We start from the raw sequence: 12133 nt of genomic DNA, 5'->3' as shown, positions 1-12133 counted from the left end.
GATCTAGTGCACAAGTATCAAACTGGCGGCCCTCCAGCTGTTGCCAAACTACAAGTCCCATGAGGCATTGCAAGATTGACAGTTACAAGCATGACTCCCAAAAGGCAGAGGCATGATGGGACTTGTAGTTTCGCAAGAGCTGAAGGGCCCCTTTGGCGCCCGCCGAAAGCATGGTGCCCCTTCTTTGGCGCCCAGGGGAGCAATAGTGGCCCATCGTTGGATTTTGTGGGGAGCAATAGTGGCCCATCATTGGCGTCAGTGGGGAGCAATAGTGGCCCATCATTGGCGTCAGTGGGGAGCAATAGTGGCCCATCATTGGCGTCAGTGGGGAGCAATAGTGGCCCATCATTGGCGTCAGTGGGGAGCAATAGTGGCCCATCATTGGCGTCAGTGGGGAGCAATAGTGGCCCATCATTGGCGTCAGTGGGGAGCAATAGTGGCCCATCATTGGCGTCAGTGGGGAGCAATAGTGGCCCATCATTGGCGTCAGTGGGGAGCAATACTGGCCCATCATTGGCGTCAGTGGGAAGAATGGTGCCCTGAGGGTCGGATAAAGACAAGCAAAAGGCCACCTCTAGCCCCTGGGCCACAGTTTGGTAAACCCCAGGTCTAAACGGTCAATTTTACTGAAAAAAAACGATGCAAAGCTTACCAAGGTGTCCACTAAGAACCAGCTTGAGAAGAATATCAATTCCTTCGGCGGGAATCCCTTCAGATAATCCAATGGTTTCTACGGTTGCAAGATGCTGCTGAAGAAAAGGGTTTCCTTTGCATGTGGCTTTGGAAGTAACTAAAAACAACAACAACAACTTAGCAGCTACCGGCAGCTGTACAGCAACGGCACACGACGGGTTCAAAACCCTTATACTTACTACGCTTGAAGTAGGCCAGGGCCTCGTCAAAGCGGCGGGTAGTCAGTTCATGTTTACTCAAGCTCTGCCTAGGCCTCAATGAGGGTGTCTGAATTCCAGGGTCTTCCATTGGTGTCTTCAGGGTGCCTAAGGAAGGAAATCTGAGAGCTCAGAACGACGCAATGGGAGTCACTGGACCTTTAGAATGGATAAATAGAAATAAAAAAAATTTAAAAATTCAATACATCTCAGCAATACATGCGCAATCCCCAAGTTAGGTCTCTTAACCACTTGCTGCTAGCCCTACGCATGTACTGTGGCTAAATGGCTGAGGGCGTTAAAGAATGATTGCTATTTTTTACTCATTTTTTTCTTTTAATTTTTTTACTTCCCCCCATGGTCCATGTAGTACTTTGTCCCATCTCCCTAAGTGCCCTGTAACACTAGCTGTGATGTTGGATGAAGCTGCCCCCCCCCCCGATTGGTGCATGGCCAGCTAGTAAAGAGACGGCTGCTTTACTTTGACTCCCAGCCATTGCCCGAGGCCGGCACCGGCATGAGGAACGTAGACGGAGGTGAAACGCGTCACCTCCCAGGCGTGGTCCGTTCAAGGGCATAGAACCATGCTGCAACCGCATGTAATGCACACAGCTGAAGCGCAGTAATACACGTTTACAACGGTTAACACCGGCACTGATGAGGTGACTTAAACGCCTTCGAGCTGCCCGTCAAATGCCTCTGAAAAGTGATCCACCACAGACAGCTTTTCAGAGGGGGCTGTAAAAGAGCTGCATGCCTGAAGGAGGCTTTAACCGCATGCCGCCCAGCCACTGTACATATACGGTGGCAGGGCGGCACTCGCAGGCAAAACCACGTTTTAAAACGTGTGTTTTGTAAACAAATAGAGGGCGCGCCGCCGCCCTATTTGTCCCGCCGATCACAGCCGCAGATGTCAGTCGCCGGGTCAAAGCCGCTCCTTAGCGGCTATGTCCCGGCGATCGGCGGCAAACAGTGACAGAGAGCACAGCTGCAGTAGCTGTGCGTCACTTCCTTCTCAGCTCGAGGATGAGCTGAACAAGAAAGAACAGTTTCTCTCTCGATCAGCCTTGTCCCGCCCAGCACACACCCCGCCCCCTAGTAAAACACTCCCCCTCACTCCTATAACCCTTCTTTGAAAAATAAAGTTAACCCCTTCCTCCCCAGTGCCATTAGTACAGTGTCAGTGTTTTTTTTTTTTTGCACTGATCACTGTATTAGTGTTTTTGGGGATGTCAGTGACCCCAAGTCAGTACCCCCCAATGTCAGAATGTCCGCCGCAATCCCGCCATAAGTCGCTGGTCACTGCCATAAGTCCCTGATCACCGCCATTATTAGTATAAAAAAAAACCCTAAAAATCCCAGTATCTTTCCCGCCATTTGTAAACGCTATAACTTTCACGTAAACCAATTAATTTACACGTATTGGGATTTTTTTTTTTGTAGCAAAGACGTCGCAGAATGCATTTTGGCAGAAATTTATGACCAAATTTGATTTTTGCATTTTTTTTTTACTGGACATGTTTTATAGCAAAAAGTCCAAAATATTGTTTCCTCAAAATTGTCAGCCTTTTTTTTTTTTTTAGAGCGCAAAAAATAAAAACCGCACAGGCGATCAAATACCACCGAAAGAAAGCTCAATTTGTGGGAAAAAAAGGATGTAAATTTCATTTCTGTACCGTATTGCATGACCGCGCAATTGTCCGTTAAACTAGCGCAGCGCTGTATAGCAGAAAAATGGCGTAAATTGCAGTATCTATACCATAGTTTGTAGACGCTATAACTTCACACAAAGCAATCAATATACACTTATTGGGATTTTTTTTTACCAAAAACATAGAGCAGAATACATTTTGGCCTAAATTTATAACCAACTTTGAGTTTACTATATATTTTTTATAGCTGAAAACAAAAAATATTGGTTTTTCTTCAAAATTTTTGGCCTTTTGTTTATAGCGTGAAAAATAAAAAGCGCGCAGGTGATCAAATACCACCAAAAGAAAGCTCTATTTGTGTGAAAAAAAGGACGTAAATTTAGTTTGGGTGCAGCATTGCATGACCGCGCAATTATCAGTTGAATTAGTGCAGCGCCGAGTAGCAAAAAGAGGCGTGGTCAGGAAGGGGGGTAAATCCTCAGGAGGGCAAGGGGTTAAAGAGATTCCCCCTCACTTTTTGGTCAGCCGTTTTATCAGACAGGAAGTGAACTCCACCAACATCAACACAGACAGACATTAATGCCGGCCATACATTGGTCAAAATTAGTCTGATTTTGCGTCTGGACCCAAGAATAATCGGCCGATTTTCGCTCTGTTAGTGGGGTCAATGGCACCGGTCGATTTTCGTGGTTCCTCCCTTTTTTGGTGATTGGGCATGTTTGAAAATTCATTAAAAACAACCGATGTTCGACTCAATGATGGTCACATCGTACGATTGTTTTTCCCGAAAAGAATATGCGCATGAGACGTGACCTGGAAGGAACATAAGTTTCGCCTGTTACATGGGGTGAACTTTATGATTCGGTCGGCCGATTTTGCGAAATCACCGATGGCGCCATCGGATTACCGAGCGAACGTTTTCGATTTTTGGTCGAAAAATCGTTCGGATTTCGACCCGTGTATGGCCTGCATAAGGCTTGGTTCACATCTGTGCGGGTGGTGCCGCTGCAGATCCGCATGAAAATCCGTGCAGCCGCACCACCCGCACAGAGAATTGCGGACCCGCGGGCGGGTGCCATTAGTTCTAATGGCACGCCGCCCGCACTGGAAAACGGAACCGTACTGGGAACCGAGGTTCCCGTGGGGGCTGCGTTTTCAGAAGTGCAGGGACTTCCCTGCGTGTCACAGGAGTCCATTCAAATGAATGGGCTCTCGTGCCCGTGCAAAAAGGCGGCCCGCACGGCTGCATATATGTGAACCAGGGGTAGCGTTTGACTCAAACTACTGTGTCCCCACTGTCGTGCAATTTCCAGTGCGACTTGAAGAGTCTATGGCACTCAAGGCGTATCAAAGTAGCGCACAAACCTTTTTAACCCCATCACAACTACTTTGGATTATACCGCATTTTTTTCACAACAAATTGGCCTTTCGTTTGGTGGTAAAAGGAAAACTGGCCCAAAATAGTAAAAAAAAAAAAAATATTTTTTTGACCTCCCTAGCGGTCTGATTATGTCCATATTTTTGTGCTGAGAGCGGTACATTATTTTGCATGGAAATATGTATTTGTTTTATTGTAGGCCTGTAATTTTTAGGAATAACTCACTGAAATCTGTCCGAACAAGAGTCTAGTAAACATCCCGGGTAGGATAAAATTTGAAACACGAAATCATAAATTATAATTTAATCAAACAATAAAATAATAAATTTAATTCAATAATATAATCAAACCAAAAACACTGAAATTTGAAATAGAGCGCCAAGTTCGCACATCGCTGAGCAAAGTCGCAGAATCGTTTTCAGTGTCTGATGAGGAATTTCCCCCACCAATCATTATCACTCAATTCTGCAAGTGGTTCTGATTTACTATCGCTGTTCTCTAGCCGGTCTAAAACCGCGTCTGACCTAAAGGGACGCTTTTTGGACGCCATGGACGTTTCTCAGTTTCCAGGCAGAAAGAACGGTAAAAATGCAGGCAGGGCGCCGGACAAAGCACTCGGGACACAATGTATGTGAAATGGTTTGATACAGGAATGTTTTACTATGTGATTTTAGTGAATGTCACTTTTTGTCATTTTAAAATTTTCCGCCGTTCCGTCCCCCGTACGTCCCGACGTCGCAGGGAACGGAACCCAGAAGACAGATGCCGGCATCGGCCGGAGGACATTGCTGGGGACACTGCAGGGGGGACATCGCGGGAGCGCAGGACAAGGTAATAGAAGAACAGATCCCCGAGCAACGCTGCAGTGTATTCCCGAGTGTAGCTCGGGGGGTTACCGCTTGTGGTGCTGAAACTTTACCCGAACTACACTCGGGAATACCGCCAGGGGGGTTACATTTAGCTGTGTGTTTCTTGTTACTACCATAACCTAACACCAAAGAACAACCCAAAATAAATTCTCCAGCTCTTGACGATCGCAGCGACACCATATATGTGAATGTTATTTGTTGTTTGTACCTGTAGCACGGCCCAGAAAACAATAGTGCACATTTTGTTTGTTTTTTTACCTATATGAAAGGAAAAAAAAAAAAAAAAAAAAAAACACACACCACAATGACACCAATTTCAAATAAAAATAAATAAAATCCTGACCTTGACCCAAACACTAACCCTGGCACTGCAAACCTTGATCTAGGTATTTTTTAATATTTATTTTTAACAGTTTTGTGTTTTCCCCCCCCCCCCCTCTATGCAAGGAGAGAGAGATGCATGTATATCTCTCCTCCATAGAGGAAAAAAAAACCACACAAGGGGGACGGGCTGTACAGTGACTGATCACTGTGATAGCCAATCAGAGGCTATCACAGCGATCATGTGACCCGAAATCGGGAGTCCAGGGTTCCAATCGTTAGAACGGGACCCGGGGCTCTCAGTAACACCCCGGTCTTTGTGCTGGGAGCGCTTTGCGCGGTGCACTCCCAGCACGAAGACAGGTATGCAAATATGCGGCCCCACAGAAAAAAAAAAGCCCAGTTCTGTGAGGCCACATATTTCTGTGACGTCGGCATGAAGGGGTTAAAAGTTCTGAGGGTGCTCAGGGGGAACACAGCAGGGAGGTCTTGTGTGGCTTGGCCTCAACTCCAGGTCCATACAGGTAGCACATCGCAGGGAGTGGGGAGAACACAGTAAGAAGGTCTTGTGTACCCTGGCCTCAACTCCTGGGCCACACACTGTAGAGCGTGGAGGAACCACAGCAGGGACGTCTTGTGTGGCCTGGCCTCAACTCCAGGTCCATGCAGGTAGCACACCCCAGGAAGGTCTTGTGTGGCCTGGCCTCAACTCCAGGTCCATGCAGGCAGCACATTGCAGGAGGTGTGAGAACACAGTAAGAAGGTTTTGTGTGGCCTGGCCACCTCAACTCATGGGCCACACAGGTAGCACACTGAGGGTTGGGGGAACACAGCAGAAAGGTCTTGTGTGGCCTGGCCTCAACTCCAGGTCCATGCAGGTAGCACACTGCAGGAAGGTCTTGTGTGGCAAGGCCTCAATCATAGTTCATGTAGTTAGCACATCACAGCAGAGGGGAACACAGCATGGAAGCTCCTACATGGCTTGATATCAACTCCTGGTCCACACAGGAAGCACACTGCAGAAAGAGAAACAAGCAGGAGGTGATCACAGTGCAGGAGGTCACAAGAAGCATGGTAGCACATTGTAGAGGTTGGGGGAACACAGTAGAAGCTCTTGTGTAGCCTGGCCTCAGTTCCAGTCCATGCAGGGAGCACATTGTAGAGGTTGGGGGAACACAGCAGGAAGGTCTTGTGTGGTCAGGCCGCCTCAGTTCCAGTCCATACAGGTAGCATATTGTAGAAGTTGGAGGAACACAGCAGGAAGGTCTTGTGTGGTCAGGCCGCCTCAGCTCCGGACCATGCAGGTAGCACATTGTAGAGGTTGGGGGAACACAACAGGAAAGTCTTGTGTGGCCAGGCCACCTCAGCTCCGGACCATGCAGGTAGCACATTGTAGAGGTTGGGGGAACAGCATGAAGGTCTTGTGTGGTCAGGCCACCTCAGCTTCAGGTCCATGCAGGTAGCACATTGTAGAGGTTGGGGGAACACGGCATGAAGGTCTTGTGTGGTCAGGCCACCTCAGCTCCGGGTCCATGCAGGTAGCACATTGTAGAGGTTGGGGGAACACAACAGTAAGCTCTTGTGTGGTCAGGCCGCCTCAGCTCCAAGCCATGCAGGTAGCACATTGTAGAGGTTGGGGGAACACAGCAGGAAGGTCTTGTGTGGTCAGGCCACCTCAGCTCCGGGTCCATGCAAGTAGCACATTGTAGAGGTTGGGGGAACACGGCAGGAAGGTCTTGCGTGGTCAGGCCACCTCAGCTCCGGGTCCATGCAGGTAGCACATTGTAGAGGTTGGGGGAACACAGCAGGAAGGTCTTGTGTGGTCAGGCCACCTCAGCTCCGGACCATGCAGGTAGCACATTGTAGAGGTTGGGGGAACAGCATGAAGGTCTTGTGTGGTCAGGCCACCTCAGCTCCGGGTCCATGCAGGTAGCACATTGTAGAGGTTGGGGGGAACACAACAGGAAGGTCTTGTGTGGTCAGGCCACCTCAGCTCCAGGTCCATGCAGGTAGCACATTGTAGAGGTTGGGGGGAACACAGCATGAAGGTCTTGTGTGGTCAGGCCACCTCAGCTTCAGGTCCATGCAGGTAGCACATTGTAGAGGTTGGGGGAACACGGCATGAAGGTCTTGTGTGGTCAGGCCACCTCAGCTCCGGGTCCATGCAGGTAGCACATTGTAGAGGTTGGGGGGAACACAGCAGGAAGGTCTTGTGTGGTCAGGCCACCTCAGCTCCGGGTCCATGCAGGTAGCACATTGTAGAGGTTGGGGGAACACAACAGTAAGCTCTTGTGTGGTCAGGCCGCCTCAGCTCCAAGCCATGCAGGTAGCACATTGTAGAGGTTGGGGGAACACAGCAGGAAGGTCTTGTGTGGTTAGGCCACCTCAGCTCCGGGTCCATGCAGGTAGCACATTGTAGAGGTTGGGGGAACACGGCAGGAAGGTCTTGTGTGGTCAGGCCGCCTCAGCTCCGGGTCCATGCAGGTAGCACATTGTAGAGGTTGGGGGAACACAACAGTAAGCTCTTGTGTGGTCAGGCCACCTCAGCTCCGGGTCCATGCAGGTAGCACATTGTAGAGGTTGGGGGAACACAGCAGGAAGGTCTTGTGTGGTCAGGCCGCCTCAGCTCCGGGTCCATGCAGGTAGCACATTGTAGAGGTTGGGGGAACACAGCAGGAAGGTCTTGTGTGGTCAGGCCACCTCAGCTCCGGGTCCATGCAGGTAGCACATTGTAGAGGTTGGGGGAACACAGCAGGAAGCTCTTGTGTGGTCAGGCCACCTCAGCTCCGGACCATGCAGGTAGCACATTGTAGAGGTTGGGGGAACACAGCAGGAAGGTCTTGTGTGGTCAGGCCACCTCAGCTCCGGGTCCATGCAGGTAGCACATTGTAGAGGTTGGGGGAACACAGCATGAAGGTCTTGTGTGGTCAGGCCACCTCAGCTCCGGGTCCATGCAGGTAGCACATTGTAGAGGTTGGGGGAACACAGCAGGAAGGTCTTGTGTGGTCAGGCCACCTCAGCTCCGGGTCCATGCAGGTAGCACATTGTAGAGGTTGGGGGAACACAGCAGGAAGGTCTTGTGTGGTCAGGCCGCCTCAGCTCCGGGTCCATGCAGGTAGCACATTGTAGAGGTTGGGGGAACACAGCATGAAGGTCTTGTGTGGTCAGGCCACCTCAGCTCCGGGTCCATGCAGGTAGCACATTGTAGAGGTTGGGGGAACACAGCAGGAAGGTCTTGTGTGGTCAGGCCACCTCAGCTCCGGGTCCATGCAGGTAGCACATTGTAGAGGTTGGGGGAACACAGCAGGAAGGTCTTGTGTGGTCAGGCCGCCTCAGCTCCGGGTCCATGCAGGTAGCACATTGTAGAGGTTGGGGGAACACAGCAGGAAGGTCTTGTGTGGTCAGGCCACCTCAGCTCCGGGTCCATGCAGGTAGCACATTGTAGAGGTTGGGGGAACACAGCAGGAAGGTCTTGTGTGGTCAGGCCACCTCAGCTCCGGGTCCATGCAGGTAGCACATTGTAGAGGTTGGGGGAACACAGCAGGAAGGTCTTGTGTGGTCAGGCCGCCTCAGCTCCGGGTCCATGCAGGTAGCACATTGTAGAGGTTGGGGGAACACAGCAGGAAGGTCTTGTGTGGTCAGGCCACCTCAGCTCCGGGTCCATGCAGGTAGCACATTGTAGAGGTTGGGGGAACACAGCAGGAAGGTCTTGTGTGGTCAGGCTGCATGTAGCACACAGCAGGAAGGAGAACACACGGGTGGTGATCACAGGAGGCATCCTTTACACCTGGTCCACGCAGGCAACCTCATGTTCCAGAAGGCACTCCTCAGCCCCTCGTCCAGTTGCTGGGGCGCAACCTTGTGGTTCGGCGCTGGCTGTCCTGGCAATAGGCTCCACCCCTTGAGGGGCTGCGCAGTGCCCACCCGGAGACAATGTATCCTCGGAGCGAGGAAATCTGCAACCTTCAGGGGGCGCCCCGCATACAGGTGGTGTGGCGGGATCTATGTGCGGGTGCTGGGGGACGGCGGTTGGCTCGCGCTGCTGGGTAGGGGTGTCATCTACTGTACCAGGGAGCGAAGGTGTCATTCAGAACCAATCGCACCACAACACATGCGGTGGTTTCTATGTGCAATCTTTCCTAAAACAGCCCTTTACCTGACGCACGGCGGCGCCATTTATGCATCTCGCTAAGGCGTCAAAAACGCACAGAAACAATGTAACGAGATGCACCGCCGTACATGCATGGGGTGAATGCAGCCTAATGCAGGGTGGTGGGGCCCTCTGGTCATGCCAGGGGCCCCCTCTAGTCACTGTTGTCCAGTACTCATCTACACAGACCACTCATATCACACTCTTGTGGCCCCTGACTGACCCCCTATATAAGCCCACTCTGCCCTCACCCACACAAGGATGGACCATGACCACCTCAGCCGCCTGATTATTGGAGAACAACCAGCCGCTCTCTCACTTTACGGCACCGGAAACGACCAGCCCGCCTCACTACCGTAACGTTCGGTACCGCACAACTTACCTCACACGGCCACTACATTCATACAGGACCCGCCGGAACGGTAAACGGGAGCTGATTGGGCGAGCAGAGGGCGCTTCCGGGTCGTATGATAGGACCGACCAATGAGGACCGGGCAGGGGAGAGTGGGCGGGCGATTCAAACTTGTATAGAGTGGGAGCTTACAGCTGTTGTTATGCGACCTCTGAGGGGGGAGGAGTGTGTATATATACAGTGAGGGGGGGGGTGTGTATATATATATATATATATATATACAGTGAGGGGGGAGGAGTGTATATATATATATATATATATACAGTGAGGGGGGAGGAGTGTATATATATATATATATACAGTGAGGGGGGAGGAGTGTGTGTATATATATACAGTGAGGGGGGGAGGAGTGTGTGTATATATACAGTGAGGGGGGAGGAGTGAGTGTATATATATATATACAGTGAGGGGGGAGTGTGTATATATATATACAGTGAGGGGGGAGGAGTGTGTATATATATATACAGTGAGGGGGGAGGAGTGTGTATATATATACAGTGAGGGGGGAGGAGTGTGTGTATATATACAGTGAGGGGGGAGGAGTGAGTGTATATATATATATACAGTGAGGGGGGAGTGTGTATATATATATACAGTGAGGGGGGAGGAGTGTGTATATATATATACAGTGAGGGGGGAGGAGTGTGTATATATATACAGTGAGGGGGGAGGAGTGTGTGTATATATACAGTGAGGGGGGAGGAGTGAGTGTATATATATATATATACAGTGAGGGGGGAGTGTGTATATATATATACAGTGAGGGGGGAGGAGTGTGTATATATATATATATATATATACAGTGAGGGGGGAGGAGTGTGTATATATATATATATACAGTGAGGGGGGAGGAGTGTGTATATATATATATATATACAGTGAGGGGGGGAGGAATGTGTGTGTATATATACAGTGAGGGGGGGAGGAATGTGTGTATATATACAGTGAGGGGGGAGGAGTGTGTATATATATATATACAGTGAGGGGGGAGGAGTGTGTGTATATATATATATATACAGTGAGGGGGGAGGAGTGTGTGTATATATACAGTGAGGGGGGGAGGAATGTGTGTGTATATATACAGTGAGGGGGGGAGGAATGTGTGTGTATATATACAGTGAGGGGGGGAGGAATGTGTGTGTATATATACAGTGAGGGGGGAGGAGTGGGTATATATATATATACAGTGAGGGGGGAGGAGTGTGTATATATATATATATACAGTGAGGGGGGAGGAGTGTGTATATATATATACAGTGAGGGGGGAGGAGTGTGTGTATATATACAGTGAGGGGGGGAGGAATGTGTGTATATATATACAGTGAGGGGGGAGTGTGTGTATATAGATATATACAGTGAGGGGGAAACCCGCAACCTCACCACCCCCGCCCTAACCCCCACCACTAAAAAAACGATCTCCGCCGACCTCAAAACCCGCCCCCCCCCCGACCTAACCACCCCTGCCCCACCCCGAAAAAAAAAACTTTATCAGTTGACCTTGAAGTCCGCCCTCCTGACCTCACCACTCCTGCATTGCCTCCCCTGCCCCAACCTCCCCACCCCAAAAAAACCTATCTCAGCCGACCTCGAAACCTTCCCCCCCCGACCTCACCACCCCTGCCCCAACACCCCCACCGCCAAAAAAACCTATCTCAGCCGACCTCGAAACCCACCTTCCCGACCTCCCCACCCCCAAAAAAAATATCTCAGCAAACCTCAAAACTCGTCCCCCGACCTCACCACCCCCCCAAAAAAAAACCTATCTCAGCCGACCTCGAAACCCGCCTCCCGACCTCACCACCCTAACTTCCCCACCCCAAAAAAAACCTATCTCAGCCGACCTTGAAACCTGCCCCCCCGACCTCACCACCCCTGCCCCAACCTCCCCACCCCAAAAAAACCTATCTCAGCCGACCTTGAAACCTGCCCCCCCGACCTCACCACCCCTGCCCCAACACCCCCACCCCCAAAAAAACCTATCTCAGCTGACTTCAAAACCCACCTTCCCGACCTCACCACCCCCAAAAAAAATATCTCAGCAAACCTCAAAACCCACACTCCGACTTCACCACCCAGGCACCATCCCATCACCCCAAAAAAGAAATCTATTTCAGTTGACCTCAAAACCCGCCCCCCCCCCTGAAATCACCACCCCCGCCCCACCCCCAAAAAAAAACCTATCTTAGATGACCTCAAAACCAGCCCCCCCGACCTCACCACCCCCGCCCTAACCCTCCCATTCCAAAAAAAAACCTATCTCAGCCAACCTCGACACCCGCCCCCCCCCCCCCCCCCGAACTCACCACCCCCGCCCCAACCTCCCCACCCCCAAAAAAACTATCTCAGCCGACCTCAAAACCCGCCCCCCGACCTCACCACCCACGCTCAGGCTCTCATGTCTGTTCAAATCGCATCCCGCATGGCCGCACAGATGTGAACCAGGGGTTAGAGATTCTGTATT

General features: G+C 50.7%; 1 long non-coding RNA gene across 1 annotated transcript; it reads right to left on the bottom strand.

Annotated features, from left to right (window-relative positions):
- Nucleotides 1–658: 658 nt before the first annotated feature.
- On the bottom strand, nucleotides 659–9741 carry LOC149456241 (uncharacterized). The gene is made up of 3 exons (XR_016313928.1): nucleotides 9643–9741; nucleotides 873–998; nucleotides 659–790 (listed from the first exon to the last, which is right to left on the bottom strand). It is a non-coding gene; the product is annotated as an uncharacterized LOC149456241 (long non-coding RNA).
- Between the last annotated feature and the right edge of the window lie 2392 nt (nucleotides 9742–12133).

Source organism: Staurois parvus, unplaced genomic scaffold (assembly GCF_062004578.1).
Source record: "Staurois parvus isolate SC_StPar_1 unplaced genomic scaffold, SC_StPar_1.0 ptg000368l, whole genome shotgun sequence".
NCBI classification, from domain to species: domain Eukaryota; kingdom Metazoa; phylum Chordata; class Amphibia; order Anura; family Ranidae; genus Staurois; species Staurois parvus.
This window is presented reverse-complemented; position numbering and strand designations above follow the sequence as displayed.